Genomic DNA, 24,326 nt, shown 5'->3' on the forward strand with positions numbered 1-24,326 from the left:
ACTCATACTCGTCATCCTCCACTTATCCGGGTCCGGGTCGCGGGGGCAGCAGCCTCAGCAAAGAAGCCCAGACAGTCCTCTCCCAAGCCACTTCTGTCAGCTCTTCCAAGGGAACCCCAAGGCGTTCCCAGGCCAGCCGGGCGATGTAATCCCTCCAGCGTGTGCCGGGGTGGCCCCGAGGTCTCCTCCCGGTTGGACATGCCTGAAACACTTCCCAAGGGAGGCGTCCGGAAGGCATCCTTACTAGATGCCCGAACCACCTCAACTGGCTCCTCTCGATGTGGAAGAGAAGCGGCTCTACTCCGAGTCCCTCCCGGATGTCCAAGCTCCTCACCCTATCTCTAAGGCTGAGCCCCCCCTCCCTCCCTGAGGAGGGTTCCTTCCGCAGTGCACCCTGGGGTTCTTTTGAAAATGTAATTTCTCTTGCTGTTGGCAACAACTATACACACAAATACTTAACTTGGCTTTATAGCTTTTATTCATTTTGGCACCTATTTTATTTTCAATTTTTATTAATGATTTAGGCAATGGAATAAGTCCAGCACATTTTCACTTATATGCAGATGACACAATTATTTACGCAATGGCACCTTCTTTAAACCAAGCCTTAGAGTTCCTGCAGGATGCCTTTCAAACACTACAGCACTCCCTGCTACGTTAAAATTGGTTCTAAATTCAAAGAAGACCAAATTTATGACCTTCACTCGCTCTCATTCCAATGTAGTTGTTCCTACGATCTCGACATTGGACGGTACATGTCTTGAACGAGTTACTTCTTATAAATATATAGATATATGGCTTGATGACAAGATATCTTTTAATGTACATATTGACAAATTGCTGAAGAAGCTTAGGCCGAAACTGGGTTTTTTCTTTCGTTTAAAAAAATGTTTCCCATTTGAAGCCAGAAAGAAACTTGTGCAAAGCTTTTTGTTATCTGCTTTGGATTATGGAGATGTGATATATATGCATGTAGCATCTTCCCTGCTTAAAAAGCTGGACTCTGTTTATCATGCAGCAATCCGTTTTGTAACGAGTGCAGGCTTACGCACACACCACTGCACTTTATATGAATCATTAGGATGGCCCTCCCTAGACCAGAGGAGAAAAGCACGCATGTTGACTTTTACTTTTAAAACATTAGTAGGTAAATTACCATCTTATATCTCCAGACTTCTGTCTTTTTATACGAACACCTACAGCAATAGACGAGCAGCAAATGGGATGCTTTTAAATGTTCCCCGGATGCAGTCGGATCTTGGTAAAACCTCATTTTCTTTCTATGCCCCCTCATTATGGAATGAGTTGCAAGATAAAATTAACCTGCAGTCCCTCCCTACTGTAAATGTGTTTAAAGGTATTTTAAAATCAGCCCTTCAGGAAACATGCAGTTGTTTTAATTAATGTTCACTTAAGATTGCCCTTTACTGTTGATTTTTTTATATTTCATGTTTTCATCGTATATGTATGTTTTATTGTTTTATGTATGAAACTTATGTGTGTTGTTCTATTGTTTTATGTATAGAACTTGTGTGCTGTCTTGGCCAGGACTCCCTGGAAGAAGAGATCTTGTATCTCAGTGGGACATTTCCTGGATAAATAAAGCCTAAATAAAATAAAATGAAATAAAATAAAATAAAGTAATGCTTTACACAAATATCAAGAGTCTAATTCCCATTCCTTCTCAATCAAAACTGTCAGTGAAGATGAAGAATCAAAACAGCCTTAAAAAATCTGCACCACAGTAACAGATGCACACATCCAAAACATATGCCTTCCATTGTATAGGATAGCTGTTTAATAATCCAGTGTTGCATAAAATGGTCCATAAAAACAGGTTTTTAATAGACAAAGGGAGGCCGTGTGTATGTTACAGTTACTATAAAACTACCCAGGCATATTTTTGGGATACTTGTGCTTTACAAGCAAAATGAAATGAACCTTGTTTTAATAAAGTACCTGGTTTGGGTCCCGCTTACCATATAGGAATATAGATACTGCAGTCTTTGAGGTCGATACTTATACAAGTATCAAAGGAATACTTAACATGCAATCACACTGTTTTATCACTTACCCAGTGTTACGTTGAATTTATTAAGGAATCATTTTTCTTGCATGCCTCCACGATGAATGGAGAATCCAAAAAAGTTGAATTTGAAGTAAACAATCTGCATTTAACAACAGTGAAAAACATCTGTTTACAAACTCACAACTGGTGCAGTATAATCCAGGTCTCATTTATCCAGTCATAAACTCAGTACATTTGCTGAAATCTTACAATACTAAAACACTTACACCTATGTTTAGGGCAACCTGAGCATGCTCAGGTGCGTTTGTTTGTGTGAAAGACTGATGCCCTGTCCTGGCAGCTCCAGAAGAGGGAGGTTTCAGCAGAGGGGCCTGCTACCATACTTCCTCCTCCCTGTGTCATTGCCTTCCTGACCTGAGACATAGAGGACAGAGTGAGGGCTGCTACTGAGGGTCAGCCTGGTCCCAGTGCCTGCCCGCCAAATTGCCTACATCCCAGAAGCCCTGAAGTCGGAGGTTCTGCATTGAGCCCATGCCTTCCAACTCACCTGCAATCTGGGTGATGTCCTCTTCCAACACTTCTGGTGGCCGACCCTGAAGGAGGACACCCGTGACTTTGTCAAGGCCTGCTCTGTCTGCAACTAGCACAAGGCTTCCCATCAGGCCCCAGCGGGACTCCTTCAACCTCTTCCAGTCCCACATCGATCCTGGTCCCACATCTCCTTGGACTTAGTCATGGGCCTTTCTCCCTCTGACAGTAACACAGTCAGCCTCACAGTGGTTGACCACTTCAGCAAAATGGCCCACTTTGTGCCACTGTCCAAGCTGCCATTGGCCAAGGAGACTGCTCAGCTCGTCCTGCTTTATGTCTGCGCACAATAAATTTCAAGCCTATTTCATTAACCAGGATGACAGAGATGGGTATCGTTAAGATTTTAACGGTACTACTACTCTTATCAGTACTGCTTATCGATCCGGTATTTTAACGGTACTCTTATTGATACTTTTTGAGGAAGAAAAAAACAAATTATGAACATAAATTGCTTTATTTTCTCAATTCTCTTTATGCAACAAAATAGTTATTTAACAAAGCATTTTACTTTTTACAACTTGAAATATAAAATACATAAAATAATAGTGCTGTCACGGTACCAAAATTGGGACCCACGGTACGATACCAGTGAAAGTATCACGGTTCTGAGTAGTATCACGATACCACAGCAAAAATGAGGCAGATGTGCCTTTTGTCATTTATGAAAAGATATATCACTTTTCTATAATACATCACTGATATTTCAATGGAATAAATTACTTATTGACTTAATCATACTTCAAAAACAGCATCAATAAGTGATTAACATGGGGGGGGGGGTCAAAATAAAATAAATAAATAAAATAAAAATCAACCAGCCACCCTCCTCCCCTGACAAGTAAAGAACAGTCCCTTCATAAGTAAAGAACAGTCCCTAAAGTGCGGTGAGGTTTGTGGACCGTTACCTGCCACAAAAAGTAATGTGTACGGCTCGTTTCTCCTCTGACATGTCACATACCTGTGTGCCGCCACGGCTCGGTTGTTCAGGTACTTTTGGGCAGTCATGACACCAATAAAGAGGAAGTTATTGGACCTGGAGCCAGGCTTCTCCGTTGCCGGTAAGCCGTACTTGCGCCATGGAGCACTATGGCCGCAGTATTTGACAGGAATACGTATTCTTGTATTTCTGTCTGAATATGACGCACTTTCACAAGGTGTTTTGACAGATTACTAGTGTTGCCAGGGTGAGCGAGACAGATCTCTCATCTTCAGGGAGAATAGTGAAAATTATGATACAATGACGGATAATTGACGGTGTTGGTGAGATAAATGGACAAGATAAGGTTTATTTTGTAAAAAAAAAAAAACCCACGACTGCTCCAGTACCGATAGCAGAACCGTTAAGGTCGGAGCTTATCAATACTGCAGTCTTAAAGAATGTAGCCCCGGGGCTCGTTCAACACCGGGGTTCAGTACCCATCCCTAATGACAGATCCCATCTATTATCAGTTGGACCTTTTGATAAACAGAAAAACAGTGTGGGGTGAGGGGCACTAACAATACCAGTCAGTGAAACCTATAGTGAGTGAGTCTATAATGGTGGCTGTGTTGTGAAAGTGTGTTGTGGAAGTGTCTGTCTGTCTGTCTGTCTGTCTGTCTGTGAAGCCTAGTAGTAGCATATTAGTCAGTCCTTATTTATTTGAGCAGATCAGTTTCTTTGGTATTAGGGTGATGTTAGAATCTTTACTTAGTTTGCAAGCATTATACATAGATTCAGGTTTCAAGCAACCCCCAGGCAAAAATTTGTCACCTATGATGAAAATAAATTCTTTGAGGTTATTCTTTGGTAAAGTTAAATTATTAATATCAATCAGTACATGACAAAAGCTGGCAAAATTAACAACTTAAATAAACTCTTCAATAAAATAAAAGTAATATGATGTTTGACTCTTTAAAAAGAAGCTTTGTAATCTGTAATTTTTGTACAATTAAGGCATCTTTTACGAACGAAACCCTTCTTAACTTTTGGAAGAAAAACAAGTCTGTAAATAGACATTCAGTCTTTGTGATTAGGGATTGTATCTTTCAGGATCTTTTCATGGTAGAAAATAAAAACATGTAAGTGCAGACAAGCAGAGGTGATTTTTATGAGGACTTTATGACCACTATCATGAAAAAATAAAGTTTAACTTTTCATTGCCTGTTGTGACTTACAGCTTTTAAATCTGCCACATTACTTTGGAAATCACATCATCCATCCATGTTGAAATAGTGAGACTCTCTGGGGAACACAAAGTGCAGTCTTGGCGATGCATACTTTGTCTGATTGTTTGTCCTCCCTATTTGAGATTAACTAAGGACTTCCCAGCTTATCTAACCTGCGCTGTTGAGGCAAAACAGAAATATATGCCAAAACACATAAAACATTGTTCCAACTAATAAAAATTTGACCTCTCTTCAATTATGCTGCCATTCCCCATATAACCTAAAGCCTCAGACTCATTTGTCATTTGTCATTTGTTATTTGTTAGGTAATTTCATTGGGCCTCATTCACAAACAGTGTATATGCACAAATCTGTGCTTAAACCGTGCGTATGAACGTGCGTACAACACACAAATCTGGGATTCATTAATATATACCTGAATTTGTTGGTACACTGCGAACAAATTTAGAACTGTCTCAGACCATGTGTATGCACAAAGACTGAAGACCTGGCTGTCTTAAATGCATAGCATATTAAAACCACATTCATTTATAAAGGCTTTAATAGACTCAATATTAAAACTGTTAATTTACATATGCATTGGCCAAATGTATTAAATAACAACAAAAGAGAATGTTAAAATATTTCACCTTACTGGAAGAAATTACAGCATGTGCCTTCCAGAGAGTGCATTCTTAGAGGCTGACACAACATGTATGTATACATGTCACATCTGTTAGTGATGCAAAGGGTGCCTTGTAGTGTATCTTTAGGCCTTTACTATTTCCCAGTTTTGGGCCTCCTTGGTACTTGATCCTTGGCCTTTTGACCCGGAAATCGATCTCAGCTCTCCATTTTGAAGGATGTCAGTGGAGCTGATACGTTTCAATTCTAGTCAATGTGTGTGCTTCCACCGGCTGCGGCTGTGCTGCATTCCGGCTCCGTCACAGCTGCGGCAGTCCGGAGCCCTCCTCAACAGATACGCAGGACTTCTATTTTTGCTGGACGCTGGAGCACAACGCAGCAATTCAGCACAGAGCAGATCATGCGGGGCAGTAAGTTGTGCACAGAAACAAAATAAAACATCTGGTTAATTTTCAAAATAAAATACACAGTGTTCACGGCGGATCATATTTCCCTGCACTACACCTTGAAAACGTCATAATGGGCGGAGGCAGGCCTGAAGTCAACAGGTCAGAGGTTTTCAGACGTCATTTCATCCCGTTGACACCATGGACGAGGAGATGTTAATCATGGAGATGTCTTCCTACCTAGTTCTGTTTATAGAAACTACATCTTGTTATGTCGCGTGATTATGCATGAATTCATGAGATCTCATGGGTCCTCGTGACTCCCGCTGTCTGGCAGAGCTGCACTGCTCCGCGCAGCAAATGCAGCCGGTGGGTATTGACAGACGGCGGAGCACACAGCGGATAACCAGCGCTGACGTTCCGCAACAAACACACATCCAGTGGCAGCAAGGTGCCTCTTGCCTGGGGCCCCCAGAGTATCTTGAAACAACCTTGCGTGACACACAACGGGAATAATTTCAAATAATTCTATGAGCACTCCACAAATGAAAGTGTTGTCATTCCACATTGTATTACTTAATCAAGATGATAAATGTGGTGCCGTAGCATTGTTCCGACCTCTTATTGTTCCGACCTCTCATTAGTCCGACGTCCTGTTGTTCCGATATGTGATTATATTAGGCTATACTGTATTTGTGTACCATAGAGGATCATTCAGCAACGCAACAAAAGTAGGGTACTGGTCGAGATACAAGTGTCATAGAGAGGAGAGAATGAAACACCATAACCTCCTGTTATTAACTCTGGGGTCGCGGTTGTGTGGGGAGCTCTCCGCGACCGGCTCTGGGTCAGCTGGGAAAGGCTTGAGGCGAAGCAGGCTCACGGCTTATGTGTTTGCCACTTTCTTTTTCATTTTAACCCACACCATGATCTTTTCCTGACCCTAACCAAGTGGTTTTTGTGCCTAAACCTAACCAGACCTTAACCACAGGGCATCATGATGATTTTGGAACAACGGGACTTCGGAACAATGGGTTTAATATGGTCGGAACAATGGGATGTCGGACCAATGGGATGTCGGACCAATGGGCAGACCCCGGATAAATGCGTGATCCAACCCTGTGCCCTTTACCTTTTATACTGTGGCATTGTTTTAATTGCATTCCTTAACCCTGATAGGCTATTACTTATTGATACATGCCCTGCTTTTCTTTCTCTCTAACTCCTCTGCCTTCTCTCTAGGTGCTAAGAAACCTGATTAGTTCCCACCTTGTGCAGTTCTGTCAGTCTACCGATTGGTTCCCTCATGCTTCCAGCCTGACATTCATCATTAAGGGTCCTGCATAAAAGGAGCATGCCTAAGGAGCTCTCCCTCTCTGATTCTCTGCACTTAAGCACTATTCGGACGGGATTAGTTTTACATGGGCACATGGGATAATGTCACTTCACTACAGGACATCGGCAATATTAATGGCTGATTCGCACGGGATAAGAAATATCAGTAAAACTACCACAAGTGGGAGGGGTAAATCCATTCACGCACCGCCGTCCCCTCCTGTCATCGTGCATATGACGATGCTACCTGTGCGTACCACACTCGAACACACTTGAATCATGTTCGTCGTAGACAGTGCTTAATTTGAGCCGGAAAGTACTGGAACGCATACCAGGATCTTTTCAGAAAATGCCCTGGTGCGTTCCGGAACTAATTTGCATGGGTCTAGAACTTTTCACATCTAAAAACTACATACAGTATTGGCTGATGTCACTAGTGTTGCAGGGTGGAGTACCGTAGTACTACGGTGCCTCACGTACCACTACTGTGGGATAAGTTCAAAGTCCAATCGCAAGAGGGTGAGTGTCCATGTGCCGTCCAATAATTATTTATTTCTTTTTACTTGTTGGCAGTGATTTGTTTTCCACAGAGCTACATGCGAGCATTTTACTCACATTTGGACTAAAAATAGTTTTGTGCGAGCAAAATAAATCATTCAGCACGCTGTGCGAATCCAGATTTCAACCAGCAGCAGAAACCAAAGGCGAATCCTGCCGGTTGTGGGTTTAACGGGGGTCACAGACAGGAATGCGGCGGTCAAATAGCCTACGGCGGCTCTGCAGCGCAAGATAACAGCTTACCAGCGACACAGAAGTCCGACTCCAGGTCCAGTAGCCTAATTTCCTCTTTCGTTGGCGTCATGACTGTCCAGTAGTACCTGGACAACTGAGCCGTGGCGGCACACAGGTTTGTGGCATGTCAGAGGCAGGTAACAACCCACAAACGTCACCGCACGTTAGGGACTGTTCATTACTTGTGAGGGGACTGTTCTTTACTTGTCAGGGGAGGAGGGTGGCTGGTTGATTTTTATTTTATTTATTTATTTTATTTTGATCCCCCCTATGTTAATCACTTATTCATAGAAAAACAGCATCAATAAGTCAATAAGTAATTTATTCCATTGAAATATCATTGATGTATTATAGAAAAGTGATTTATCTTTTTATAAATGACAAAAGGCACATCTGCCTCACTTTTGCTGTGGTATCATGATACTGCTCAGAACCGTGATACTTTCACTGGTATCGTACCGTGGGTCCCAATTTTGGCACCGTGACAACACTAGATGTCACAACCATTCCATTCCGAGTTGCGCAGTGAGATGGCTCAGATGCCGCTTAAAAAGTGTTTTGGGAGTGGGGGAACACTGCTCTCTCAGAGGCCCAAAGTGTTCACATACTTCTAATTTTACAACTTAAGCACTGCCTGCATTCAGCACTAACTTGCTGTATTTCATATTGTCATATACAACAGTAGTGGTCAGTTGCCCATTATGTAGTCTGCAAGTATCTCTCTAAAATAGTCCCATGACTACTGTTGCAACTGGGGCTGAAAGCTGGGCTATATTTGAGATGAATTTCACTTGGTCATTTTTTATAGGGATCGATGATGAAACCTGAGTGAGTGTGTAAGATACTGTAATCTGTCATTGTTTTTGCTTTCAACACATGCTATGTATGTATCTGCAAACCTGATATATTTATTTCATGTCATAATGTCAGTGACAGACATTTGTTGGGCCTTGTTGTTGTGTTGTTGTGCTGATGTTGACAGTTGGTTTCGTAATGATTTCCCTTGAACTTTTAAATTCAGTAGCCATTGCCATTTAGTATTTAGGTATCTCTGATACCTGTAGCTATCTAACTACTTGCTGAGGCAACTCTTGCATCACTCAGGGTAATTCTTCAAAGATGGATCTTGCAGGGAGTGTCACCCCAACCCAAGTTTCCAAAATGTGGGACAATCTCGGGTGAAAATACAAGGTGTTGTGTATATTTTGTTGATAAATGTTCAGTGATGTCTGACATTTTCCACTGTATTCATGTTTGTTTGTGAAACCCATTTTTATGTCTGCTCAGTGTATTGTTGAATAACTTTAAATCTTTCCTTTGTTTCTGGGGGAGTTGAGATGCCCTGGGACCGAAAGGGGAGAGGCCATAGCAGCAATGTGACTGGAGTTTTTGGCCATGCAAACAGGACACAGTGGTGGATGAGGACACCACTGACTCTGGCTCGGACAGCCATATCCATCACTGCTGGTTCCCATCCTGGTCCCCCTCCCCACAAAAGAAGGCAGTCCCAAGTGCTGCAGTTTTTGCAGGAGGATGCAGCCGAGGAGGAGCACTTTAACAGGCAGCATCAGGCCATGCAGAAATTTTTTTGTTGTTGTTAAAGCAGCTGTGCAGAACTTTACATTTTCGTTGATTATAGTGCCCCCCTTTGGTCGAAGTGGTATGACACCCACAGCCTGGTGTCGTAAAATCTCGACTGCAACCGGCAATTACCGCATGCATTTGTTTTGGAGAGCGAGAGGAAAATCATAAATGTTCTGGTGTAGCTCTGAATTTCTTATAAACTAAGGACAACTGCCTGCTGTATATTTGTGTTCAGGTGATGTGATTGCCTATTTCAACATCCCATACAATTTGTAATAATGACGGGGGCCTTTTGAGTTTTTAAGAGTAAGTAAGGGCTCTTGACTGACTGACTCACTCACTCACTCACTCACTCACTTACTTACTTACGCCTTTCCTTTCAGAACACTGACCAGTGAGGAATAGTTTCCTCCCTTGTGGGGTTTCTTCCTTTTCATTAGTGTTTCTGTAATTGGTTTTATCCACTTCAGGTGATTGGCCTATTAGTTTCACCAGATTCGTGTTGGTCAGCTTTACCTGCTTCCACCTCTCGCAGCAGAGACGTAGGAGTGGGTTTTGAGAAGCTCAAAATAAATCTGAGCTTGGTGAAAGTGGAAATGAGGCTTACATGACATGAGTGAAAGAGAAAATAGTTAAGTTGTTATGAACACTGTTAAGCTCATCTGACAGAGATCATGAATTACAGCAGTATGCTTTAACAAAACAATGCACAGCTGATGCAGCTCTGCCCCACATCATATTTAATTGACGTTGCTTATGAAGGCTTCAAAGCAAGATGTTTAATTTTGTAAAATGCCTGTTGGCTCCACCTCCCTCCTTGCATCCCTTCCTTTACTCCTCCACTCACATCACTTATAAGCAGGACTAAGACACGAGGAAGGGAATCGAGGAGCCACAAATTGAAATGGAAAACCCGATATGTGACACACAGCTGGAACAGACGTAACACGCTGTTATTGTTGTGAAATAGCAACGGTGAGGTTTAGGCAACAAAACTACTTGAATAGGTTTAGAAAAAATATCATATTTCGGGTTAAAACTGTGTATGTGTTTGTTATGTAATATCACGTACGTCATGAGTCATGTCAGTGTGAAACGACTAGAAGTAAATTATATATCACACTGAAACAGCGGGGACTTTTTGTTTTACTTGTCATTTTCTCTCAGCATCAAGTATTGTCGCACATGGGTTTACATTGGAATTAGGTGAAAGCCTGGTGAAGGCGGCATTGAGCATCAATACTGCTAGGGGCATGACAGAGTTTTTATTTCTTCTCAAAGAATAAAACACAAAAACATGTCTGGAGTCAAAAAGCATGTCTTCCCACATACACAAAAATGCAATTCTCACAGCATTTCAAACAACAGCATCATAGCATCTACTTCTTGGCTGAATAGTATCTGACTCCTCAGTATGGAATGAAATACAAAAACATGTTATGTCAGAAGAGCATATGATTTCATGACTCCAGTTTTTTTTGCAAACAATCATGTAACTTCAGTATGACTTGTTTTCATAGTTTCAAAATGAATACCGGGGGGGGGGGGGGGTTGCAGCTAAAGATTCTTCTCTCTTCCTCTCAACAATTGGACCTGGTGATTTAAACCCGTAAAAACACAGAACTGACACAGCCAAACCAAACCAGACTGTATAAAGATATGGAAGTAGTCACTGTGACGTCACCCATTGGTTTCTGAGGAGTGGGTTTGAAGCTCAAAGTAGGCGGCTCTGGCCGTCACCATCTTGGCAGTGCCTGACTCCGCCCAACTTCCGGCCAATCAAAAATGGGCAAAGAGGTGGGACAAATGAAGTGTGGTTGCTTAAACATGCCCACCTCGCTTGAAGCTGTTAAGTTAACTAAGGCTAACAAGCTAGGCTAACAAGCTACACTACTTTGGCAAGCCCTGTGGTGTTGGCTGCTCCCGTTCATGCTCCTGCTTGGTGCCAGCTTCTTTATGAAACAAAATATCCAAAACAGCTGAGAGGTCAGGTTCAATGACTTGTGAATTAGCTGAGATGATGCCTAGCAAACAGCCAGCGGCTAGTTAGCCACCTGTGATGGTGCCACCTGTCACTCAGAGTATGCCCTTAATTTTGCAGAACTTTAAGCCTAAATAAAATTTAAACGGATGAGTTAAAAAAATTCACCCCCCCTTACAGTTGTCATGAAAGGGGAAATTAGCTATAGAGACCAAAACCGTTTTTTGTAGCAGACTGTAAACATGTTTATTTCTACTGTAAAGTTGAGCATTTTAACATGGGGGTCTATGGGGACTGACTCGCTTTTGGAGCCAGCCTCAAGTGGCTATTCAATAAACTGCAGTTTTTGGCACTTCCGCATTGGCTTCACTCATCATCCCTGGAGGTTGCCACTTGGTAAAAATGTGAAAACATGAATGGCCCTATCTAAAGCCAGGTGTTTGTCTGCTCTGGGCTACTGTAGAAACATGGCTGTGAACATGGCAATCTCCATAAATAAGGACCAGCTCCTCCTGTGTAGATATACACGGCTCGTTCTAAGGCAACGAAAACACAAGGATTCTTATTTTCAAGCAATTATACACTTAGGTATAAGTTCAGGAGGGAAGGATGAGAGGATATATTGGCAGAAATTGACTTAACTTTTATAAGTACTTATCATAGCACATTTTGATAAGTTTTCATTAACGTACAGTCAGCTGAAATAAGAGTTGTTGTGTCTTTGTTATCTTAGAATGAGCCTTTTATCTCCATATGGGGCGGGTCCTCGCCTGTGTAGATCCCCATGTTGCACCACCATGTTTCTGCAGAAACACAGAATGGACAAACCAAAAACTGGCTCTAGATAGGGACATTCATGTTCACACATCGGCCGCCGTAGTTAGAACCCCTTCCGTGACAAAAGTGTCAGAAAAACACTTTTTTTTTTTTTTTCCCCCAATGTGAATGTTTTATTTAGTGTTTTTACTGGTTTAAATTACTGGTCTGTTTGTTTCTGGACCTCTACTGATGATTCAGCTCCATGTAAAAACCTCCTGAACAACCAACCAAATTATGATGGCAAGTTAAATTTAGAGAAAGAACACTACAAACATTTCACACACCATTTTCAAAGGAGTGTTTATTGCTAAAAAGATTGCAGGTGAAGTCATTACTTGAAGACAAACAGGCAAGGTAACAAAACCAAAAACGAGTCTGTTGAGTGCATGTTATATACACAGGAAGCTTGATTAGAAGATGAAGTGCAGCTGAACGGGCAGGCAGCAGGTCGATTAGCTGATAAGGAGCAGGTGTGATGGCTAGAAAGGGCAGCTGGAGTTCAGGTGAGAGATGACTGGATGTGAAAAATAAAATACCTTACCTTTTCACGCCAGCGTCAGGATCATTAAGTCATTAAGTCAGGATCATGGCTGTGGGAGTGCACTTCACAGTCAAGGAAAGCGTAGTAATAAACAGGTAAAGCTTTGAGATGCACTCTCCACTGGAAACATCCATCACCATGGATACAGACGGATCCTTTACTCACCTAGACACTGAATTTTAAGAACTCTATCTCCGTAGATGCACAAAACAATGAGCATATGACACGAAATAAAGGATGCATGTGCTGTTATATAAAACCAAAACAATATTTGTGAAGTGGCAGGATGACTAAATTCATATGACCTTTTCCTTCATAGTCCAACATAAGCGTTTTGTGTTACCGAAACCACGTTATCTAGGTCAACACCAGATTGGACTCACTCAGTACGTTTACATGCACAGTTTAATTCCACTTTTAATCAGAATGAAAGGCCATTCCGATTAAAAGTGGTCATGTAAATGGTCATTCCGATTGAAAATTAAATCCGATTAAAGGGGGTGGTTTTTCGTTTGTCATTCTGAATGAAAGAATTTTGTGTGCATGTATACACTCATTCCTCTTTAAGTTCATTCCGGTCTTTCTGCGCATGCTCGTTTCCTTGCCTTCTGGCGCGATGACGTATATAGCGTGCATAGCAACGGGCTGCATAGCAACAGGCTGAGATAGAGCAGTCGGACTTGTTGCACTCACCGGTTTCCATTCGCTACAGCACGGTCTTCTGCCTCCCTTCTCCTCCTCAACAGACGAAGCATTAGCAGAACAAGGTTGTTGTCATACTGCTGCTTCAAGAATATAAGCAAAACACGCCTGAAAAAGTCACTAAGAACAGCATCGTCAAACATCTTGTTATCCGGAGCGAGAACTACAGTGTTGTCTTCCGGTAAACGTAAACATGTAACATCCGCCCCGCCCCCTATCCAATCAGAAACCTTCCCTGACCCAAACCTTGCGCAGACCTGAATAAAGGAGATTGAACTGATCTCCCATGTAAACCCTCATTCGGAATGAACATTTCCCATGTAAACTACCTGGAAAAACTGATTTCATTCAGATTTATTTCATTCCGAATGAGAAGCTATCATGTAACCGTAGCCACTGTCAGAGTGTATCGAGTTCCATTTCCCACCATCTGGCTTGAGTTAATATGGCAAACCTTTTGCACAAGCATGCAGCAACAGAGGCAGATTGAACAGGATGTCAGGTGAATGTCCTCATCCTGCACAGCAGCTAATAAGATCAATTCCATCCATCTTTTTTTTTTTTTGCTATTTCAAGTGAAAATTCTTGGTTAAAGAACATGAAAACTACCACGACTGCACCATTACAATGAGTACATTTACATGTACAATATATTCAATTTTTTGTCCTTATTCTGTCGACAGTATTCCTTCTAAACTATTTACATGGTTAATAAAAATGAATATTTCACTAATGCTCCTGTTTACATGCAGTCATGCATACTCAGATTAACGTACACTAACATGTTTATCACATCAAAATATAGGAGTGGAATGGCTGGAGCTGCTTGTCATTTTGCTTCTTTCCATCAAAAGAGGATTTTTTACTAATTCTGGAGCATACAAACACAGCCTCCCTCTTTCATTCCTCCAATGATCTTCTTGAAAAGGTTGCGATATTTGCGCATATCCAAAAATCTGTTGATATCCAAGTCTTAATAATGTTTAAAAGTAGATTTGTTTCATCTTCTGACCAGAAATGTAGACTTTTTCTTTTGGGCATGCATCTCTACATTAGCCTTGTAAACTGTTGGCAAGTTGGTTTCCTTATAACGTATCTATGACAATGCACAGAGCCGACTGCAAACAGATAAGAGGCCTTGTGCCACAAACTGCAGTAAAACCCCAGCTGGGATGCATATTCCCAGTGGACTGTATACATGCCCAAAGAACACTTTTAAAACCTGAATACTGCTGCATATTCCACATGTCTTACTTGGAAAATACCAAATTAGGAAAAAGGCCTAATTTGGAGTATCTGAACCGAATATGGTGTTTACATGACAAATTCAGACTATTGTCATAATCTGAATAATATTGGAATATTAGTGCATGTAAACGTAGTCGAAGACAGAAACCTCATAGGTCCAGCTGTACACGTTTGAGGAAAACCATGCTTACCTGAAACGATGAACCCTTAAATCATGTTTGTTCTGTCTAAAAATCCAACATGACATGTCATTGCACCAACAAACGCCTACTGAAAAATGTAGCTCAGGCTGTTCTCATAAACAGACTGTTTTCCTACTAAAAGTAATGCACCCAAATTTGTACATATCTCACGTAATCATGAGCCAGTAATTCGTGCATAACCAACATATTTTGGACTTTCCTGAGGGGGTGGGTGTTGGGAACCATGTGAGCTGTTTCTGTTTCCAAAACATAACCACAGTAACTTGCCTAAACCTAAACTCCATAATTTTTTTGTCAGTTAAACGCTAACTCGTAGGATATCATATGAAACTGTCTATGAGGATATGTTGTGCGGTTACAATGCAGGGACTGGTTATATAATATTTACCAAAAAGTGATTAAGAAAGACTTAAGCACTTAGACTTTGTTGGTACTTTCTGACTCTGATCTTGTAGTTTTGCGGCCTCCACAGACACAGCAGCAGGAAATTAGGTAGGACACTGACTTGGTGTTTGTGTAGCCTTTTATTGCAAAACACACATTTACTTGACCACTTATTGCTGATGAGTATACCAACGGTCGGGGTGTGAACTTAATACTACCAGGAGCAACTGAGGACAATGCTCTTCAGGAGCTCTAAAAGCTGACTTCTGGGATTTTTTTCTATTTAAGCTCACTAACATCCTTTCTGATTTCCAAATCTCATTTCTTTCTGCATTTTGTAAATTGCTCATTTAAACACATCCTTTACAGGTCTAGGAAATAAAAGTAGCAAAGATCAATTATACTGCATCATGTCTGACGTAATATAAAAGAGGCACAAAAATTGGGCTTGTACATTTTTTACATATTGAACAGGAAATTACACCATATTAACACATTAATAAAAGCCTATTTTTATTTTATTACATCTTTGCACACAAGGTGCCATATGGTAAATGACGGAAGCACTGGTGGATGCAGTCACATGTTTGGAGAGACCACATTGTTCTCAGACAGGGGATGTGCTGGAGTAGACTGCTGCTCCACTGTATTTAATAGTCTCTCCAATGATCCTTTCCTTAGATGTACAGTCCATGTGCTTGGGCGTCCATTCAGTGGAAGTGGGTGTGCAGAGAGTTAGACATATGACTGTGTACAGCTCTTTCTGCATTGTGGAAAACTCAGATCATGATCTCCATGTTCAGTCTCCTCACCTGTGACCTCTCTTTCCACAGAGATACAACCTGCTGACCCTAGCCTGAGTGTCAGACTGAAGCTCCCAGAGCCTTCAGTCTGACATTGCCTCCATTGAAGGCGATTTACAAGGGGGAGGGAATTTGATTTTTCCCTAACCAATCAGTAGAGATCAACGACTCACCCAGAATCTGACGTCATTAGTATCCATGCCTCGGGGGTTCCGAAAACAAGCGAGCATTGCCCGTTTAAAATATCTCCATCGTCGTGCACGCCCAGTTTAGCAGCTTCCTTGATTTGGTCCTCCATTAACGCGAGTAGTGGCGAAATACCTCGATAGCATTGTTAATGTCGTCTGCAGGATCTGTAGCGGTCGCCATTGTGGCTATCCTCACCAGTTACCCACTGGCGTACAGCTTGACATCAGCGTGGCACTGATTGGCTAATCGCTAGCCCCCCCCCCCCAGGCATTCATTGGTCCGTCCATTGTTTGGATGAGATAAATCGCAAATTCATTGCAGTATGCCAGACCAGAGATGCAGGCCTACTTAGTTGAGTGGGCGGGGTCTATGGTCTGGAACCAGGCTATGCTGACCCCACATTTCATAATACAGCTGTGAAAATTGTTGTCTATTCTCCCGAGATTGAATGTACAGCTGTATTTTGTTTTCATTTCTGTCATAATTATAAATCTTCACTGACTAATATTATCTTAATTAAAAATGCCTCTGTTTATTTGGGATGCAGGGACTTAAAAAACCTGGTCGATAACACTGCTCACTGATATAGATACCACCAAGATTGCTACACATCCAGATGGTGTTGCTGAAGCTGCTAGATCCTCTGATTGGGTCAGAGACTAGCTGCTTACAGGAAGCCACTCCTAGTTGTGCTTTTTTTTTCAAATTTGTATACAATGTGGCTGACTTTCTTACTTGTTTTTTCTGATGCTGCAGGCACGGTTTGCATGTAAATGTGAGATTTTTCCCATCGGAATCTGTAGCTTAATGATTTGTTCATGAAAGTTCTTTAAATATCCACATGGACTGGCTTCAGCAGCTACCTGTAGCTGCGTTGTCTGCTGCTATTGTGTTGGCATGCTGGATGCCGTAAAGCCTTGGGTTCCATAAAACAATGTCATTCACTCTTGTAATAGTGCACAATGCTCAGGTACAAGTTCACTGTTTATCCAAAACATCAGCATGTTTGATGAACGCACTTGTTTAGCACATTCATGCACAACACTGCTTTTTTCACCTTTACATGTTATGTTATCCCAAACTCTCCTCACTTCATCAAGTAGTCGAGGCTGTTAAGTGGTTTCAAACATTTAGTCATGTCTTGTACTCTAACTGGTCTTATAGAAATACATAAAATGACTTCAACCTTAACAACGTATTGTGCAGAAGTTACTGTACATGCATACAGTGCCAATTGACAGTAAATTAGGATCCTTTGTTGTTATGGACACATAAACTCCCTGGTTCAGCAATGTCACCCAATGGGCATTAATTATCGTTACGACTCCACAGATGGTAAAAAGAGTGAGAATGTCTGTGTGGGGAAGTGGTCGGGTAGTGAACAGGTCAAACAAACACAAGACTTTAACCCAGGATATCGCTGTTTGTGTCCTGTGTGACACTAAAGCCCCATTTCCACCAAACACTTTCCGTATGGTACCTTTGGAACCAAAAGTAATCATTCAGATATGGTACCTAGACTCTTGAGTTTCTGCCGCAAACAGTACCCTTAAATGTGGACAGGGTAGTTGTCATTCACTGCTTCATCCAGCACTCACTGTATTTCCTCTTTTATCAGTCTGCACCTCGTTTATTGTCCACAGAACGAGGTTACACACCCACATTTTCAGAACAAAATAGAACAGACTGTGGTGAGAGTCTCTCTCCATGGAATATTTAAAAACAGCGGGTTTGTGCATGTAGTCCTTCTAAGGAGCCCACGGGAACAACATTCTGTGGCCCTTTTTTTGTGAGGATTGGAATATTTGTGATTCACATAACCCAGTTGAAATTAACATATATCTAAACGTTTGAAGATCCACTCATTACTAAACAAAAATGGAGATGGTACGGAACGTTTCCATCGGTACCATCCGCAACTTTACACAGTGGAAACGTGTGTGTGTGTGTGTGTGTGTGTGTGTGTGTGTGTGTGTGTGTGTGTGTGTGTGTGTGTGTTAGAATGCGGCACGGGCCGTACATTTCTGTCCGAACCCGAACCAAGCCCGACATTATTTAATTACTAAAGCACTGTGTTTGTGTCACACAGTTGTTATGGTTACAGGCTATTTAAGAGGCCGGGCGTGCGCCGTGGGTGCTCCGTAGAGAGGGAGACCTCCGTGTTTGAGACAGGAGTGGGCGGCAGGAGGTCCGATGCTTCCAGCGAGAGGAGAGGGAGAAATAAAACAAAATAAGATAAAATAGGAAAAACCTGTCTCCCTGTTTTATTTTATTTTCAGCGTTTAATCAAGGCGGAGGCGGGCGGCTGGAGGTCCGAGACTTCCAGCGAGGGGAGCAATAGAAACAAACAGCCAGTGTGTGTGTGTGTTATGTTCAGGTGTTGTCACGTAAATAACAGTGCCCAAGCAATAAACAGGACAGACAATAGGATTTTATTTATTTTTACACTACATTTTCACTGAAAGCTGACCAAATCCGACCCGAACCCGAATACAATTTATAGCTACATTTTTGACCAAACCCGGCCGACCCGTCGGGTGCTGTCGGGCTCGGATCGGGTAGCCACACTCTAGTGTGTGTATGTGTCCCCTATTGGGGCCTATCTGAATTTCTGTCTTTGAGAGATATTATTTTGTAATATAACTGAATTTTCTATCCATACATATAACTTTAAATATATTAAAATGATAAGGCATCTTTGAGTAAACTGCGAGTATCATTTAAGTAGGCTATCTCGTGGCTGGGCCGAGTGTCCTCTTTTTTGGAAATCAAAATATGGTCACTCTAACATAAATACATCATGTTACACAATGTACTTGCATCCCGTACATAACACAGTTATTTCAACTGAAAACACAATCTTTTTCTCAACCTAACCAAGTAGTCGTGGTGCCTAAACTAAACTGTGCTGCCATCAGTTGCAACACAATATGTGCCACCACAACATGATGCAGTGTGGTGATGTCATGATTCTCTGTGAGGTACTTGTACTTGTACCAACAAGCCTACTTAAAATTTTTCAGTTTAAGATCAGTCCTATAAAATACTGTTCCCACATCACATTACGCTCTAGCCTAGACATCCATGGGCTGGCAGAGCTTCAGATGTTTTTTAAAACTGAGACGTAAGCGTACAAGTTTATTAGATATTTTCTTGTTCCTAAACATAACCTCTCTCACTCACTCATTAAAAAGAAATCATTTTAAAAAAAGGGAATTGGTCAAAGTCCATTTTTGTTGGCCGTCACTTAGCAACAGTGTTCACACAACTTAAACCTCAATGGCAATCATAAAGTGTTCTCAGAAAAACAACATTACTTGAATGAAACATAACTCTGATGTTAAAAGAACTGGCAGCTTTTAAAGCAGGTATGTTACGGTCACTCTAAACACTTCATGTGTTGGGAGTTCTGCTGACAACTCAAACCACTCAGACCTTGACCAACTTGGGAGAACGAAAGCCTGTGGGTGTAGCCATGTCAGCGATGGATCTCTCTGCCAGCCACAGATATCACCGGGGAAATGATAGAATGTTCTTTTATTTTCTGACACATTAAAACAGACCATTCCTTTTCTCTGCAATATATAAAAAGCCCTAGAGCCATGAGAACTTTTTGCCACAACACTGTCAATTTCTTGGAGCTTTGCTGTCTTTTCTGAGAAACTTAGTGAGCAATTAGCTTCCCGTGTTCTCACCAACCTGGCTGCACCCACGCCACTGCCTGGTAATGACGCTTGAGTAAACACAAACAGCACTGTATACTTTTATGGTCTTCAGCCATCAACACAGACTTTTTTTAGACTCATGGGAAGACAAATCTGTTTTTCCCAAGTGTAGATGGCAACATGTCTGTAAAGCTTTCTACACAAATGTCTCTGCTATAGGTTGAAACTGAATCCCCAAAACAGATGACCATATTAAATGTACAGTCAGATGTAACATGTGCTCTCTTACCTCAAGTCTGATCATTAATTTTGCCACAGATTTAAAAATGTTGGCAGGTCTGCTTGTGCTTAGTGGGTTAATCATTACTTCTGGCAAAGAAGTAATCAAAACATTCTTACAAAACCTTTATCAGGCAGTCCTGTCAGTGTGAACATTTTCTTCATCTTTCCACACATGTAGAAGAAAAAATCAGGTCACATATCCGGTGAAATTTAAAAAAAAAAAAAAAAAAAGGGTATCTTAGGTTGTAATTAGAGTCATAAACTCTGAGCAGTGGTATCTCTTGGGGTTTTAATTTGCTGAATCTCAATTATTGTAGTACTTGGTTTCAAAATCAGTAAGAAATACTTGTTAGCTTATAAACAGACTCTGTTTGGGGAAACAGTTACACCTTTGACCCCCATTTCTCCTCAAGTGTTGAAACAAAACCAATGTCCTAGTGTGACAGTATACTGCACATGTAAAAGTAGTGAACCAAACAGAACATCACAGACCGCCTTTTGGGACCAAAGGCACCTGACCTTTTCCATCTGTTTCTAGGCACTGTGGTAGTAACGGATGCATCCGTGCAAGCCTCAGACATTGTTTGTGTTGGCAGCCACTTCTTTGGTTGCATCTGTTTCCATTCTGTTTTCCACTCTGTTTTTCAACCATCTCTAAAATTATTTAATGGCATACTCTTAAAGGCTGCTTTGTTCTTTGAAGGCATTACTTCATCCGGAGGAGGAATTACAGTTAGTGGGAACAGATTTTCCAAATAATCTGTTTTCTTAAAACTGTTTTCCTCAGAGATTTTCAGAGATTTTCTCTTTTGTCTAGAGTTGTTTGTTTAATAGTTACCAGAGACAGAGGTATTTAAAGAGAATGAACTGAAATTTTGTGAGATGTCAACGACAGTGCAAATTGGCCGACCGTTAGCAGGTAAAATGTTCCCATGTTCACCATCTTAGTTTAGTATAGTAGCACGATAACACTTGCTAATTAGCAAGGGTGCAGTCTGGAAATCCATCGGTAAAAATTTTTTTTTCTTCCTTTACCTCTGGAGGCACAGCCCAGAGTTTTTCGACTAACGGAAGTGCAGGGGCCTCACGCCCTTCACTTCCGGTGGTCCCCCCAGGGAATCGCCGTGTTGTTTACAAATACTTCGGGTAGAAAACCAAGAGTTTAGCTATATATCACATTTTTCACGTCACTATATCACCGTGTAGACGAATCTGATGTTTGTTAAGTCTATAAACACAATGATTGAACAAACGATACTAATTCCGTGTGCACGTTTGGTAATTAACATGGTTATCGTAGATTAGCTGAGCTAACCGTTAGCTGTTAACGTTAGCCGTTAGCGGTGTCTGTAATAACACTATTATACTATTACTATTATACTATTACACTAAACTACTACTATTATAGACTGTATAAAAATAAGGTAATAACTCAATAAACTGTTCGTGAATAAAATATTTCTTCCAGCGGATATCTTAGTTACAACATGATTGAGCTAGCAAAGCAGTTTTGTGTTGCTATGTGTAGTATTTATTCAGTTATGGGAAATCACAATGTCTAGAAAGCATCAGTGGCTGCTGCTGACAGGGACAGTTAGCAAAGCTAACATCAGGATGTCATCTGTTAAAAGCCTCCCGTTGTCGGATACGACATGAAACATGAAACAAACATACCGAAAACATGAAATCATGTTGTAACTAAGACATCCGCTGGAAAAAAAATGTTTTTTTCATGTTGACGAAACACCGTTTTGGGTGGAGCGGTCGCTATGGACACAGAGCTTGCTGTTTCTGTAGGTACACATTTTCTGAGTACACCTGCACGTCTCGGCCGCGCCCCCTCCATTGTGATTGGCTAAAGCGCAGCATCATTCAGACTCAAATTGATATATTGATCAAGATCACTACATCATTACACTCCTAAAAGGGAGTTCACACGCACATCCGGACCAAAACTGGGCAGGTGCTAAGCTGAAAAGGCGGAGAAGGTGGACTGAGGGCAGCTGAACATTTTATTCTTCACCGAGAGATGAACAACAGCTCACACCTAGTGCCTCATACATATTAAAGCTGTTAGAGACTGTGCCGACCAGGAGGTGGTGATGAATCCCTCCAAAAATCCGTCCCTGCCATACATCACTACATACAAGAGGTATATTGATGAGATTTTCTTCATCTGGAATTGAAAGACTTTTACAACTTCATTAATACACAGAATACACATTTGAGGTTCACAGTGGCTCATGACCCTTTTAAAATGAACTTTTTGGACATATTGATTGTTAACAATAGTGACGGCCTCAGCACTGCTCTGCACAGAAAACCTACTGATAGAAATTCACTGTTACATGGACAGTCGTATCACCCCACCAATCTGAAAAGGAGCCTTCCTGTGGCCCAACTGAACCGCATACGCCGTATATGCAGCTCAGATACTGACTTTGACAAACAAAAGGTGGAACTTGAACACAGGTTTTTACAAAGAGGGTATCGAAGCCTCTGCAAGCCTCTGCTTGTTTTGTGTGCCTGTACAGTGCCTGTACACAACCAGAACAAAAAATACTGATAATCGGAATCACTTGTTCCATTCAATATTCCCCTCTGGCAAAAGATATGTCTTCTATCATCAACAAACACTGGCATGTGGCACTGACCCAGCTCTGAGAGGGCTCATGGACAACCCACCCCGCGTTGTCTTCAAAAGACCTCCTAATCTCAAGAACATGTTAGTAAGAGCGGATTGTTCTGTCCTTTATGATGGCTTATTGGCCTGATGCGGTGTCGGACACTCTACCCCATGTTGTTCATCCAACACTGTATGTGTTTTGTGTATATATATATATATATATATATATATCTTTAGACTGATGGTCTTTATGCATTTTTGTACATATCTCTATTTATTTATAGGATATGTTCATGGACACTGTCATGGTGTCTGTGGGTCCATTTATTTGTGTGTAGACGCTTACGAGTATTTACATTGATGGTGAGGCGTGTGTGTGCATGCGCACACCTACGAACCTTGTCCTTTCTTTATTTTCCATATTAAGTACATGTACATTGTGGTACCCTATGATATTATGAAACAAGGTACATTTTCTCTTGAAATTGTTATGTTAACCTGTTTTCTTTCTCCTTTCCTTGAACACATCATTGTATCGGGGCACCCTCTGTCTTGGTAGTCTGATGTAGAGCATCATGCTCGAAATGTCACTTCATTAAACTTCAGCATTGGACCCCTGTGGTGTGCAAGCTGTTTATCATTACACTCCTACTAATTAGCACAAAGCAAGGTGCAGTTGAGGCTGCAACAAAAACACAGGACTTTTGCCCAGGAGACGGCTGTTTCTGTCCCATGTGAAACCAAAAGTCAACATCGTTTTAACCTAAACCATGATCTTTTTCTACAACTGAATATGTTTGTGGCTGATGGGTATGCCAGTAGTTTTGTATGTATTTAACCATGAACTAGATAACTTAAAAAATAAAAATTAAAAGGTTACCTGGAGAGTTTTAGACTTCTCGCAGTTCTATGAAGCTATTTTCTATGTGTGGATCCTTGTACTATGTGTCTTGTACATGTTCAGAAGTATGTATGCAATGCAACACACAGTCCCACCAATGGTGTCACGCTGTTATACTGATTAACAGGTGGTGATATCATACAAAGATATGCTGCAATGCACCAGCAAAAGCAAGGAAGAAGGAGACTGCTAGTGAGTAAACAAGGGTGTAAATAATGCAGGATTTGAAATAAATGCAAATGTTCTATGAGGTAGGAAATGCACTGAGCTTGTTTGTTAGTCACGGATACACATCATGTGTTTTGGTGAGTACCACTGAATGTAAACAAAACATCTGTTTACAAGAAAACTCCACGGGGCCCCTTTAACATTTTTCAGTATTAACTGATTAGGTTTTGTAGCGTCTACATTGGTATGCATTTTCTAAGTATGTCTTAGTTTTTCTTTACAGTCTTAAAGAGTCAATCATGAGGTG

The sequence above is a fragment of the Epinephelus fuscoguttatus genome, linkage group LG10, assembly GCF_011397635.1.
Source record: "Epinephelus fuscoguttatus linkage group LG10, E.fuscoguttatus.final_Chr_v1".
In the NCBI taxonomy this organism is placed as follows: Eukaryota; Metazoa; Chordata; class Actinopteri; order Perciformes; family Serranidae; genus Epinephelus; species Epinephelus fuscoguttatus.